Source organism: Contarinia nasturtii, unplaced genomic scaffold (assembly GCF_009176525.2).
Source record: "Contarinia nasturtii isolate CC-2019 unplaced genomic scaffold, AAFC_CNas_1.1 Cnas_scaffold_78, whole genome shotgun sequence".
NCBI classification, from domain to species: Eukaryota; Metazoa; Arthropoda; class Insecta; order Diptera; family Cecidomyiidae; genus Contarinia; species Contarinia nasturtii.
Window position 1 is genome coordinate 2,640,672 of NW_022197436.1, and position 13,573 is coordinate 2,654,244.

The window sequence follows — 13,573 nt, forward strand, 5'->3', positions numbered from 1 at the left end:
TGTGTATGTACTGTTGTGTACGCGTTTGCTGTTAACCGCTCACTTGTGTGCAGTGTGTTGGATGGTGATTTCTTTTTTTCACGGGAACAGAGAGAGAGAAGAAAGCAAAAATGATATAGAGAATTCGGAAAGTAAGCGAACGCGAGCGAGCGCGTGTGTGCGGTTAGAAAGGAAACGAGAGCGAAAGCTAGCCGAGAAAAAAGTATTAATCGTCTCTGCACTTACACTGATTCCTTATGGTTTTTACCATGAGATATGAAAGTTGAGTTCTTTAGACATTTTTCGCCAAATGAAAAATTGGTCTATTTTATTAAAGCATACAAAAATAATCAGCTCATCCTTCTTAACAATTTATACACATACAGTATTGTATATCACCGTTTTGGCTGCTATTGTGTGAGCAACGATGTATACATACAGAATGAATACACCAACGACCAAAAGATGAGACAAAAAAACATAAATAACAACAGTAAAACGCGATGCACATACACGTGGCACACAATGCCAAAACAAATTATTCTTTGATGAAATAATTTGTTATATTCTGCGGAAAAAAGAGAGAGAGGGAGATAGATAGAGTACACATGCACAGACAACACCAACTTCAACAAATAGAAAAATAAATGTTGTTAATGACGTTGAATTAACGAAATTAAGCAACATTTGTACAGTTACTTTGGTTAATGGTTGATTTTTGAATTTCCATCATGTCAAAATCGAGAGACACTGCCAACGTAAACTGCACTGTCATTTATCGACAATCAATTTGAACTGGTCGAGTGTGTTTTTTGTGTGATCGAATTCCGAGACATGACATATGAACGGATATTTGCGTAATTTGCATTATTTTCAAAATGAATATTATTCATCAATGCCACTTCTATCGTAAGCGACAAACAATCGAATTGAAATGTAATTTTTCTGATGACACGGTGTTTTTTTTCTTCGTCGGTCAATTTCACCACGATCAACAGCACAACATTCAATCAATTGTCAATTTTGAGAATTTTTGTAAACGAGCAAGCACTTGGTAGATTTCATTAATTTTATGCTTTACAATCAATGAAATTTTTCCGCTACAACTTTGATTAAAATTAAAACATTTGGTTCACTTCGTCCATCACATTTAAATGGCTTATTAATGACCTCAAAAAAAAAACTCAAATTAACGAGGAAGCCGCACAATTTCCGAAAAGAAAGATGAAATTAATTTGAGTTCCCAATGGAGAATATATATCAATTAAAATCATTATAACGCTTATCCAATTTAAAAAAAAAAATCCGCAGAGAAGAAAAATATAATTATGTTGTTGAAAAGAAAAAGTAAGTTTTTGGCCTATGATAAAGTTTTCGTGGTGTTTGATGATGATCGAATCCAGACTGCTTTTTTCAAAAGTTATATCTGAATATACGGCATCAAACAGAATCATTGAGTGCCGTGCCACGAGAAATGGACATTTTGAACTCAAATTAAAAACTTTCACATTGAAAAACAAAAAAAAGAGCGAAGCTTTTCCCTATCTCCGTTTTCCAAAATTACTCATGTTTCACTCGGAAGGCCAAAGTAGGCGCATGAAATATGATTCACGATTCAAATATAAATGAAGAGAGAGAGAGAGAGAGAGAGAGAGAGAGAGAGAGAGGGAGAGAGAGAGTGCTGAAGCTTCTGGTTGGAATAGAATGGAAAACAAAAAATCATTAATAACAATAATTATTGTTCCATATTGTTCAAGGGAATGTGAAAGGAGACACGAATTGAACACGGAAGTATCATTATATCGGCTGGTATATCAACAGTCATCAATTGATGAATATACAATTATGCATATTCGACAATTACTAAACAACAGTGGCGGTGGTGTCGACGGCAAAAATTAAATCAATTTTGTGTTATAATTCCCGATAAAATTAAATCGAATATATAATGGAGAAAAGGCAAAGTCAGAATCAATTGAAACCCAATAATATATAAATATAAGCTTCAACAATGAGTGTTGTTAGTAGCACGCAACAAAACAAATAACAATAACAACAAAGAATGCGGCCAAAATCTGATGTACGATGAATATGCCTGTTGTTGTTGCTGTTGTTGTGTGTATACATATGTAAGCCATTATGTTTTGGAGCATGTGTTATTATTGTTTTGTTATTGTTCAATGGAAAAGCATAATCGGAGTGGCGAATATAAGGGCTACTATTGACTGCTTTATTCTTTATTGATTCGTGGTAACTGCAGATAGTTTATGCGCTATTCCATCGGTTTTTTCCACTCAATTCAGTTTATCTCGCTCGCCCACACCATTTCCCTTCTTCTTTCCCTCTCTCTTTCTTTGTGTGTATGTGTCTTCATTTTCCTCTCAATGGATTGTTGTGCCGTTTGTTGGGCCAATCGCATAAAACTAGAAACATGATGGCATAAATAGTTTGCCTAATATGCATTCCATTGGACAAAACGGCATTGCAACCGAAATGTTTTTGGCCAAAAATTATTTCGCCATTTCATTGGGTACGCTGCTACAAGATGTATAAGCCCCCGTATTTTTGCATCCGAAATCGCAAAAGATTCTAAAGAATTCGCAACGCAAAACATCAAAATTCCAATTCGACATGCTTATTTTGACAAACAATCGGAATGCGAACGAACTACAGAAATAATAAAACCAATACACAAAACTTGTTTAATAGTTATTTCACCAAATTGGAAATAAAGGAAAAGTTGCAAGTGGCCCGTTCCATTTGCCGTCACTTTCTTGCTTACGCGTGAAAGAGACCAAAACTCATCCAACTAAAATATCCACAAACGGCGCACACACATAATATCAGCATCAACATAAATCAAACGAAAACACAACACACAAAATACCGCACACCAACCACAAAGACTTGCCAACCGCTCACACTCGCATGCATTAAACCACCCACCCACACACACACAAACAGCTCGTCAATATTTTAGTTTTTGTTAGTTTGTTTGCTTGTTTTCGCATCACTCCTTTGATACAAATTCACCAAACGACCGAACAAATCAACGGAATGAAACTAACGAACGATTGACTAACTTCTGGGCTGAAGCTCTTGTTTTCCGATTGTCGAGTGGTTGCACTCTGGTTTTGTTATTTTCTGTATTTGCGTTCTTCTTTTATTTCTGCTCTCTGTGTGTCTCTTTTTGTTGTTGTTATGTGCGGCCGCATTCCAATTCTTTTCAATAAAAGTGCTGTTCTGTGTTGTGTCTGTCATCGATTGTGATCGCCAATGCAAAACTTTGCTCACATCTGTACCCCTTTCAATTTACATAATCAATTTATCGACACAATAAAACAAATCGAAGGCAAAACAATAACAATATGCCGACGCAATCCACGAATATGCAACAAATAACTTCAAATGATACAAAAACAAATAACAACGAAGAAGAAACGGCGGCATACGAACGAACGAAGGAATGAATGAACGTACAAACGAACTTATAGATAAGCGAACAAGACTCCCCGCAATGGAGATGTGGCACAATGAAAAGAATTGTGTGCTCGAATTCACTTCAACACAAACCAGCACCGGCAAGCACCAAAGAAGATGAAATTCACTGTGTCATATTTTGCGAGGCTAACGAAAATAGTGATAGCAAAGCAAAAACCATTTATATACAGAGAGAATTTTGTCGGATGCGCGCGCGAACCTATTGCACACAAAAAAAAAAAAAAAACAAAACAGAAAGAAACTTAAGGGCGAGCGTGTTGAGTGTCAGCACACGAGTGTTGTATGCCATGTTCGGCATTTTCGTACTCGTTTTGCTCTTTCTTTCGCACTTCGTGTCTACAATAGGAAAATCAAATTTCGTCGAAAAGAATAATGACAAAAGTTTGCGTTGTATCGCATTTTCATGATGCGGAATATATTCTGCACACATATGGACTTTTCAATACATATACATATTGTTAAATGTATATATTGTAACGTTCGAATTCTCAATCGATCTGCGAAAAATGTACGCGATTTCATTTATTGTTTCACAATTTCATTTTGGCCGCACATTTTTCAGTTGGTGTGCTGGTGTTCGTTGCATCGACACGCTTTTTATAGCCAGCACAGAATGTGTGCTGTTTGTAAAAGAGATTCAATGCATGGGCACGATCTGGTCAACGTGCATTCGGTATATATACATGGTTTTTTTTCTTGCTGCTTTAAGCCTGTGTGGTTAAAAGAATAAAACGGTTTGCTTAAATATGATAGGTTTTTTCTTCTTCTTTATCGCGTTAGTTTGGCAAGAGTGCAGTTTTCCAGCTAGTCCATTACGAAATGGATAGACAACCGGATTATATCGATATGTTTTCGTTTATTCTTAGCTCTTTTTCGTTTCGATAGATTTTTTTATATATATATTGAATATTTTTTTTTCGATTACAGTCGCTTATGCGACCCATATATAATGCACATGCTGTACAAGTGCAATGTGCAGAATCGCTGTGATATCAAGCTGGAGTTGACGGGGTTGCTCAGTCAAATTGAAGTTGTAGTTGGTTCGGACGTAAGAGAAGTGCCTAATGGCTATGCACAATACTGAAATTATTAACTTTTTCCTCGATAATCTATGGTTATCATATGATTTCTAGTCGGGTTTTTTTATCAACGTATTCCGTTCGAATTCAAAGTTTTCAGTACTGCGGCCAAATAGTGTTCGATTTTTTACTCATCCGAAGCCAGGGCTGTGTGTGTGTGTGTGTGTGTGTGATATGAATCCAGTTATGTTGTTCAAACGATTATCGAAATCGGTTCGAAATGAAAACAGAACGGCAAACAGAGAGAAAACAGGACACCGACATGAAGGGAATAGAGAAAGCAATTGGAATTGCAGCAACACTTGCTACCAACTTAATAAGATTGGTTTCTTATCGATCGTTTGTGGCTTCGTCGTCACTTTTTTTTCTTCCTTGCCATCACCGCCACAATCACCACTCTGTCTCTATTTGCCTTTCAATATTTTCATCTATTCACTGATGATTCTTCCATCCTGCGGGAAGCTGCTATAAGATTTAGGTAGTGTTCTATTGCCTTTCTTCAATAAATAAGAGAGTGTGTATGTGTGTGTGTGTGACTCTATTTCTTTATTATTTGAGTCGTTCTTTCATGGCACACTTGTGGTCCCCAAGCATACCGACTCACTTCGCAATAATATTATGGATTCCATTATGTCTATTCAGTGTTTGCCCTTTTTCGTGATTACTCTTTTAACAACAACCTGTGCTCTCTCTCTCTCACTCTCTCTCTACATTCTCGTCTCACCCATTTTTCCAATTTTACTTCGTTCAATAATGGTTTGAAAATTTGCTGTTGATTTTTTTTTTTGGTCGAGCTTCTGCAATTGAATGTTGTTGTTGCATCAAAACTGCTGCTTACGATGGCAAAATCTACAGTTATTGTGATTCAATTTTCAATTTTTATGAACATTTTCGTTGAAATACTCCGTTGGGCCAAAAATCACACAAAATGTAAAATGAATCAATTTTTTAAATTGAAAGCATACAGCAATTCTATTCAACATTCTCAAGAATGTATAAATAAATGAATTGATATCAGTGTTGTCGAACTGAAAATCATTATCAACAAATAACAACATAGAAAAGTTCACCATTTGTTGTTGGTAGATCGATAGCGGTTGGTTGCGCTCCATTTCGAGATCGAAATAATGTTTGACTTTTGCATTTTTCATTTTGAAAAGGCAGCCCATATTTATGCGATGTATTATTGTGATGATGAAAGAAAAATCTATTTTTAATATTGTGTGAACTCAATTAACGTAAATGCGACCAACGATGTGTCAATGTATTCATACTTTTTGAATATGGTATGTAGTTTGCGTGACAATAACTCGAATGAATTAAGAATGAAAGGTGTTTTATTAGATTTATTATTCAAATGGAACTTCTGGTTGGCCAATAGCGAAGATATATGTGAAAATGCCGGTTTTATTTAGGAACAATCTTTTTTTAGAATATGACTTTTGGTAATTCTGATGAAGGCTTTGTTTAAATTCTATTTTGAATTGATGTAAAGAAGCTATTCGAAAAATTGATGAAGAATTTCTGAAATTTTGAACTTAAATGAGCCAATTTATGCCCTGTGGCATGTGCAAACACTTTCATACACACCAGAACAAGCGATAAATTCACATTTATCACCATTGTATTGTCGTCAATTCTAATCACCGCCCGCGCATTACACAGAGGACAATAAGTAGTCATTAAAGCGCATTACGTTCTCATTTTCATGCATACACATGTTTTGCAAAATACCATTCCCACTTGAGTTGAAGAGAATGATAGAGATAAAAAATGAATTGACGCACACTGCATACACACACATCCATAAAGAGATACACAGAGATGCCAAACAAGTTGCAGATCTTGTAAATTTGCAGACGCATAAATAAATGAAAATACCATGTTTATGATGATCATTGACTGTGAACTTGCGAAGCCACTGAATTTCAATAGAACATTTGATATTTCTTGTGCTCGATTGCATTCACGATGATATTTGACATTTTTTCGTTTCGTTGATGCGTACGAACGCCTACGTGTATTTTACGAAATTTAAGTAACACCTATGTCACTGATCGCTTGTATGCGTCGAACGTGTTTTCACGAATGTCATTTATGCGAGTAACTTTTTTGATTATCAACAGCCTCTCACCATCGACAGAAGCTGTCCAATCACCAAAAAAAACAGAAGACTCAACTGCAATCATATCATTATTGCCATCGTTTCGTCTACCATGAAGAGCCGAATTGAATAAAATCAAGCACATTCAATAAAATGATGTCGCAAACGAGAACAGATATCAATTCGAACAAGAGACAAGAATAAGACATTGACTCACCAAAATAAAATCACTTCCCGAACAAATTGCCGACGCGTTGCACAACTTCACCATCTCCAGGCTGATACACATCCATAAGAAAGTTAAGTTGCTATCAGCTATCACGCATAACATGATTATGTTCATATATAAATACACTTCAACAGAAAAGAGAGAAAAACACACAGGGTATAAATAAATAAAGTGAAAAAAAAATCACACGAAATTTCGATTCGACCGTGTTTTCATATACCGTGCAATAGGTTCGAACAATTTTCGGATACACATGTATAAAAAAAATGTATCATGTTGAAAATGGTTCATTCGTTTGTTCGCTTGATTTCATTCGAACCAAAATATCTGAGGGAGAGATAGAGAGAAAACAGCCCGAAACAACGATTCGTGGGCTTGTGTCAAATCAAGTAAATGTGGATATGAAACCATAACTATTGACGTTCAAGTGTGGCGCATAATGAAGAAAGTATGACAGCAAAATTGGTCACGGAAATCGGCAATTTTGCTCGAAAGCACATACAGACAACAAAATAAAATACATGAAAAAAACACACAAGCCAAAATAACAGTCGAATGACGCGAATAAACGAGATGAAAACTGTCAATAAAATGGGAAGATGTTGTACATCAATGCCATGGCTTTGTAAGCGGCTGCTAAAGAAATGCGCACGAAAGGAGCTTGAATGGAGCTAAAAACGTAAGAACTATCACTTGCGTGTGCCTGTGTGTATTTGTCTCAACACGAACGTACTTAACGTTTCTTTTTGTCTACTGCTACGACTACTGCTTTCGCGTGTATAAAAAAGTCATAATAATGATAATAATGAAAATAAAAATAATAATAATCATAAAATTGTCGTCCTAAGCTCTTTATAAATATGAAATAACCGAATGATATCGAACATGCACGCATCGACAACAACAGTTACACACAGATGATTGCGAGAGAGAGAAAAAAATTACAAAAAATAAAATAAATGAAAACAAAACAAAAAAACAGAGTGAGAAAAGGGAAAAAAATCACACTCGGTACAGAGAGCGTATAGCATTCGATCGAACGTCAAATCATTCGTTGATGATGGGGATAGAGATCCAAAATAAAGCATAAGAATAAGATTTCTATCGGAATGGTTGTTGAAAGCGTACATTGACATCAGTAATACAGTATACACATATTTTGGATTTTCTCTGTCTCTCTCTCTCTCTTATGTGTATACATTTCTGTCGATTATTCGCATTTTATTCTCTATTGTATGAACTTCATACACTTGAAAAGCGAACAAATTACGTAAACTGTTCAATGAAATAGAATCACATTCGATGTGCGAATTTCGCAACGACAATCGACACATTCACATTTGACGACACAAAATGGAAAGAGAGAAATGAAAAAAAATACAAGTATCGACAGATTTCTCTCGCGTTCACTAGATTTGAAATCATTCGGGTTGTATTTTTCTACATCATTATTTGGTCGTTCGATTGATAATGTTTACGATATGACGCGCGTACAATGGATGAAGACCCAAGAAAGAGAAAGAGAGATGCTCTAGAGATGCTTTTGCCTGTCATTGTTTTATGTATATTGATTACTTTGAACCGACGAAGGAAAAAAAAAGATTACAACTTAAAAATTATGACATTTGGAACAATGCCATCAAATCACAGCGACAATTCGCAAGAGATGTTCGCAGCCGATATAGATGACGTGGAAGGAGAATTTGAACATGAACAGAAAAAAGTCACTGCTATGTCATTGCCACTGGCACCGGTTTTTAAATGCTCAATTTCGAATTATTGACTTTTTCGACTTTTTTTTCGTTTTTTTTTTCGCCAAAAAAAATGCCAACAATTACTCATATGGAACAATTTTTCAGTATTGCTTTTTTCGTCTAAAAAAAATGAGAGAGTAGTTGTTTTGTTGTGATGTCAATTTTGTTTGTTAAATCGCAGACGATGTCAAAAATATGTGTGAAAAAAGTAAACGAGGCACAATATCTATACATTCACTGAGTATTTGAGTAAATAAATGTGAAAAACAAACAATAGACAAAGCGCAGCTAAACAACATTTCCGTGTATGTGTATGTGTGAATGTTATTGTATCAAAAGTGCAGTTTTTATTTGTCACGAATTCCGCTGGGAAGCAAAAAAAAGCAGTCCGTACTTCAAAGTGTGTTCAAATAAAATTGTCGTTTATTGGAAGTTATACATGAGTGTACGTGTGTTATCATTAGTATGCGAAAATGAAAAAAATGCTAACCATTGATTTTTATTTGTCGTTTTTGGGTGCTCGGCTTTCAAAGCTAACATTTTACACAAATATATATTTATTTTTTTATTCATTCTTTCTCGCGGAATCGCGAACGTTCGATTATTTTACGTGAGCATTCGTTTGCATTTATGTTTGCATTTCTACTGGTTATATCATCTATTCGATGCGATTACTTCACGGTCGTTTTAAATTTGGTGGGTATTTGAGCGTAAAACGAACGCCAAAATGGTACCCCAAAGACTTATTATTGTTTGATATGCGTATCCATACCGCACACACGCTCACTTTACATATTTCAACAAACAAAAAGCGCCAAATAAATAAATAAGTTACACATACACAGAGAGATAGAGAGTTGAATTTTGATGGGGTGTAAGCAAAACGGGTATCGGATATAAGAATAGATATATATAATATATATTCTCGTTATCATTTCGTCGCCATTTGTCACATTTTTCACTATAGACCGATCCGTATGTATATAAAATAATATTCTCACTCCCACTTTGATTATTACGTTAGTCAAATATTTTCTTGCTTGCTGGTTTTCTAGCTCGCCCATTTGTCAGCATCACGATCAACAAAAACAACACACACCAACGACAACAACCACGGCATACCAAGTATTTTTTTTATGAGTTTATTGTATACTCTCCGGATAATTCAGTTGGCTTTTTTCAAAACATTTCTCTCATTTTTCATGTTTCATTTCGTTTTAGTTTTGATTCTTGCCGGATTGGGTGTTCCCCTGTGCTCTCTTGTTGTTGTTCATTACATTCGAATATATTTGAAGTTGCATCCATTGACTGAAACAATGGCCACAATGTGTGTGTGTGTGTGTGTGTGTGTGTATGTACGAGGTGCCGCATACTAATTCGATTTTTATGCGGCGAACCATTCGAATTTTAATTTCTATGCTATGCATTTAAATGGTCGAAGCAATCGTGAATCGCATATCACTGGCTGCTGTTTTTGGACTTTTTCGCTTATTTCTCGCATTTATGATTTTCAGCGCAAATGATTTGGGCGATCGCTTTTTGTTGCCTATTGTCATTCGGGCAATTTATTCGGTCGAAATGATTTTACTAATCTTAATCACGCACACGCGCGCACACACACACAGCCACAAAAAAAAATCTTATTCGACTTATTTTATAAAAGAGAAGTATTCTTAATTTTCCTCCAAAATGCAGTTGCTACTTTGGCGTCAAGACAACCAATAACGATACATATCCTTTTTTATTTAAACAAACGCAAAAAAATCCACGATCTGCTTATCGTGCGCTTATTGTTTTCTAATTCAATTAAACTGGTCGCGTACGGCGTGCAAAACGCGATTCGAATTAAAAACTCACTTTGCTCATCGTCAACAATTCTTACATTCAGCGTGTATTTTATCTGTCTAACATGCCATCGTCTATTTTAAGCGAAAAAGACCTAACAACAAAAAAAATATTGAATTGAATTTGTTGAGTCACGAAGTTTGAATAAGAAAAAACGGGCAAATAAAGTAGAATGAGATTTGACAATCACAATTCATTTTTTCGATTCTTTCGCTAAAAATTTTCCCATTATTCTGACATTCGAATGTGCTCAGCGTAGGAACATTACATGCAAAACTTGCGACGGCAGACAAAAAAAAAAACAATTTAATGTCAAATCAGTTCTTCATCGCCATTTATGCATACTAAAATAGACAGCGATGGAAAAGAGTAAAGTGTTTTTTTTTCTTGTGAATTCAATTGTTTGTGTACTTTTTTCATTCAATATATATTTAATTGAATGGCTCTTACGGTTTCTACTGAAAATCGGTGTATTTCATTCATTGAAAATTGATTTTGTTCATGTTTGATTCCGAGTATCATAAATCGAATTCATGATGAATCTGCTTTTTAAATGGATTTTAATCCAGTTTGGGGATTGTTGTTTTGTAAGTGGGGATTTTGTAAAATCAATGGGATCACTTGTGAATTGATTCGATAGTGGTTGTATCGATGTTGAAATCAAAGCTTAATGGACCGAATTTGAAAAAGATGAGAATTTGTACATTTAAAGCTAAAGAGATTTTTTAACTTTTACACACAATCATTTAAAACATTTCAAGAGTCTTTCGAATTTTTGCGTTGAACCGCTCGGCAGAGAAACTCATTGAGAACAATTACCGATACAGGTTTTTATAAATTGTATTAAAAGATTGATTACATAAATCCAAGCGTAGCACATGGACACGGTTGGATATTTTATCGGGAGTCCGACCGTTCGAAAAGTGATTAACAAAAAAGGTCTTCAACTACATTTTGATTTCGTTGGCTGGAGAGTCTTACAAATGAATCAGAAGAAGTCTGAATCTGGGCTTAAACTAAATTTCAAATGTTTCTTTTTTTTTCTCTTCCCGCTGTCGAGTGTAGATTTTTTATACAAAAAAAAAACCGAAATATTACGAACCAAACATTTGTATTACAGGAAAATGATATTTCCATAAAGCATAACATAAATGAATGCCGTAAAACCAGAACTAAAGTTTATTTCGTGTACGATATTTTGTCATGTAATAATTCGTTGAAATAGGGTGTGACCTCTGTTATTTCCGCATTTTAAAATTCCGTATTTATTTTCATGACAATGACTTTTTCGTCTCGACTTAATTCGAATGGAGAATATGCAAATATACATCAGAAAGTGTACGCATCTGTGAAGGAGTCAAGAGACCAAGAGAAAGAGAGCGAGTAAAAGGAAAACAATATGGATAGAAACATGTGCGCTGAAACAAGAAATAGTCGAAACGAGAGAGAAAAAAATGAGTGTATATTTCTATAAATGGTCAGTTCCTGTTGTCGTTTTAATGTCGCCATTGTTGACAAGCCATGTGCTTGTATCACGACCAATTCTATTTCGTCTGTCTCTCTCTTTTTCTCTAGCCTGATTTTCCGGTATTTTATTTGCCTGTGATTTCGTCTCTATATGTTGTTTTCATTATGTTCACTCGACTGAAATTTGCTCTTTTTTTGCTCGGTTCACTTTTTTAAGTCTTGACATTTTGAACGTTTGCTTTTCTATTTGTTGTTGATGTTGGTGTTGTTGTTCCATGAGACGCCAGCACACGGGCATATACATATAGGATTGTGTTAGCGCTTCGTTTCACTTCTATTTCTCCTTTCTTCTGCATTAAATCTGATTTCCTACTTTTAAGGAACATATGTCATATTTCTGAAGTTCAGTTTCTAACACGCATAAGTGGATGGAGGCCATGCATTATCCGTTGCAAAAGAAAATTCACTTATTCATACATGACATAAGAACAGAGAGAAGCTGATTTTCAAATAGGAAACCATACGAAAAGTGTCAGTGGATTGGAGAAGAAATGGAAAAATATACCTTCAAATTTAAAATTGAATATTGAATTCTTTTTTCTTCACATATGTTTTATACGCTTTTGCTCATCATAGTAAGTGTAACCGTATCTGCAATCCACATTTTACACACCAAAACTCTTCACCTCACAGCCTTAGCTCTTTTGCAACTCCATCTCTCTCTCTCTCAAACACACATACATCCACAAATATTTTGTGCAATCCAATTCTCTATACTTAAACGCGCGCGTCTCTTGAATGTTTTTTAAAATGAAATGGAATTCACTAAACATTATTCAACTTCTTCGTGTGTAGAAAAATTCAAAATTGATGCGACTACTTACTGATATTCGTGAAGCAGACGTTGACACTAGCACCAGCAGTAGCAACAACAGCAACAACGGTGTTCTAACGAATAGTGAGAAAAGACCGAGATGAAAGAATGAGACAGATATGGGTGAGGGAAAAAGAAATATAACTGGAAAGAATATAATCTTAGATCGTGCATCATTCGACTTGAGTGTTTTGTGAATTGAATCTACTTGGTGCATATATGGTTCGTTCGCGATCTTTTCCTACTTTCATTTCCATTACACATTGTTGAAAACATACTAACGTACTCACTGACTCCCCTTCTCTCTCTCTCTTTCTACCATACAAAAGTTGCAGAAAAGCCGTTGCATCGACCAATATGCATAAATATATTTTTTTTTAAATGTGTGTAACGAAACCGAAGCGAATGTTATAAAAGTAGAAGACAAGTAGAATTGTATTGGCGAAGGAAAAATGGAAGAATTCAAAGTGCTCCATATTCTGCATCATCTATGTCATTCGTATTTCTTTTTAGATGCATTACATAAAAAAAACGAAATAATAGCACATTCTCAAAGTAAAAGCTGAAGAAAAAACTAGCGGCTAAGAATGTGAATGAATGAATGATAAGAGAGAGCGAGAGAGAACGGGACATAGAAATGGATAGATAGAAAAAAGAGTAAATAGATCAAAACAGGAAGACTGAGTAGTTGCAACCTCAATGGAAATGCGAGAATTGTATAACTTGTGCTAACATTTTGGC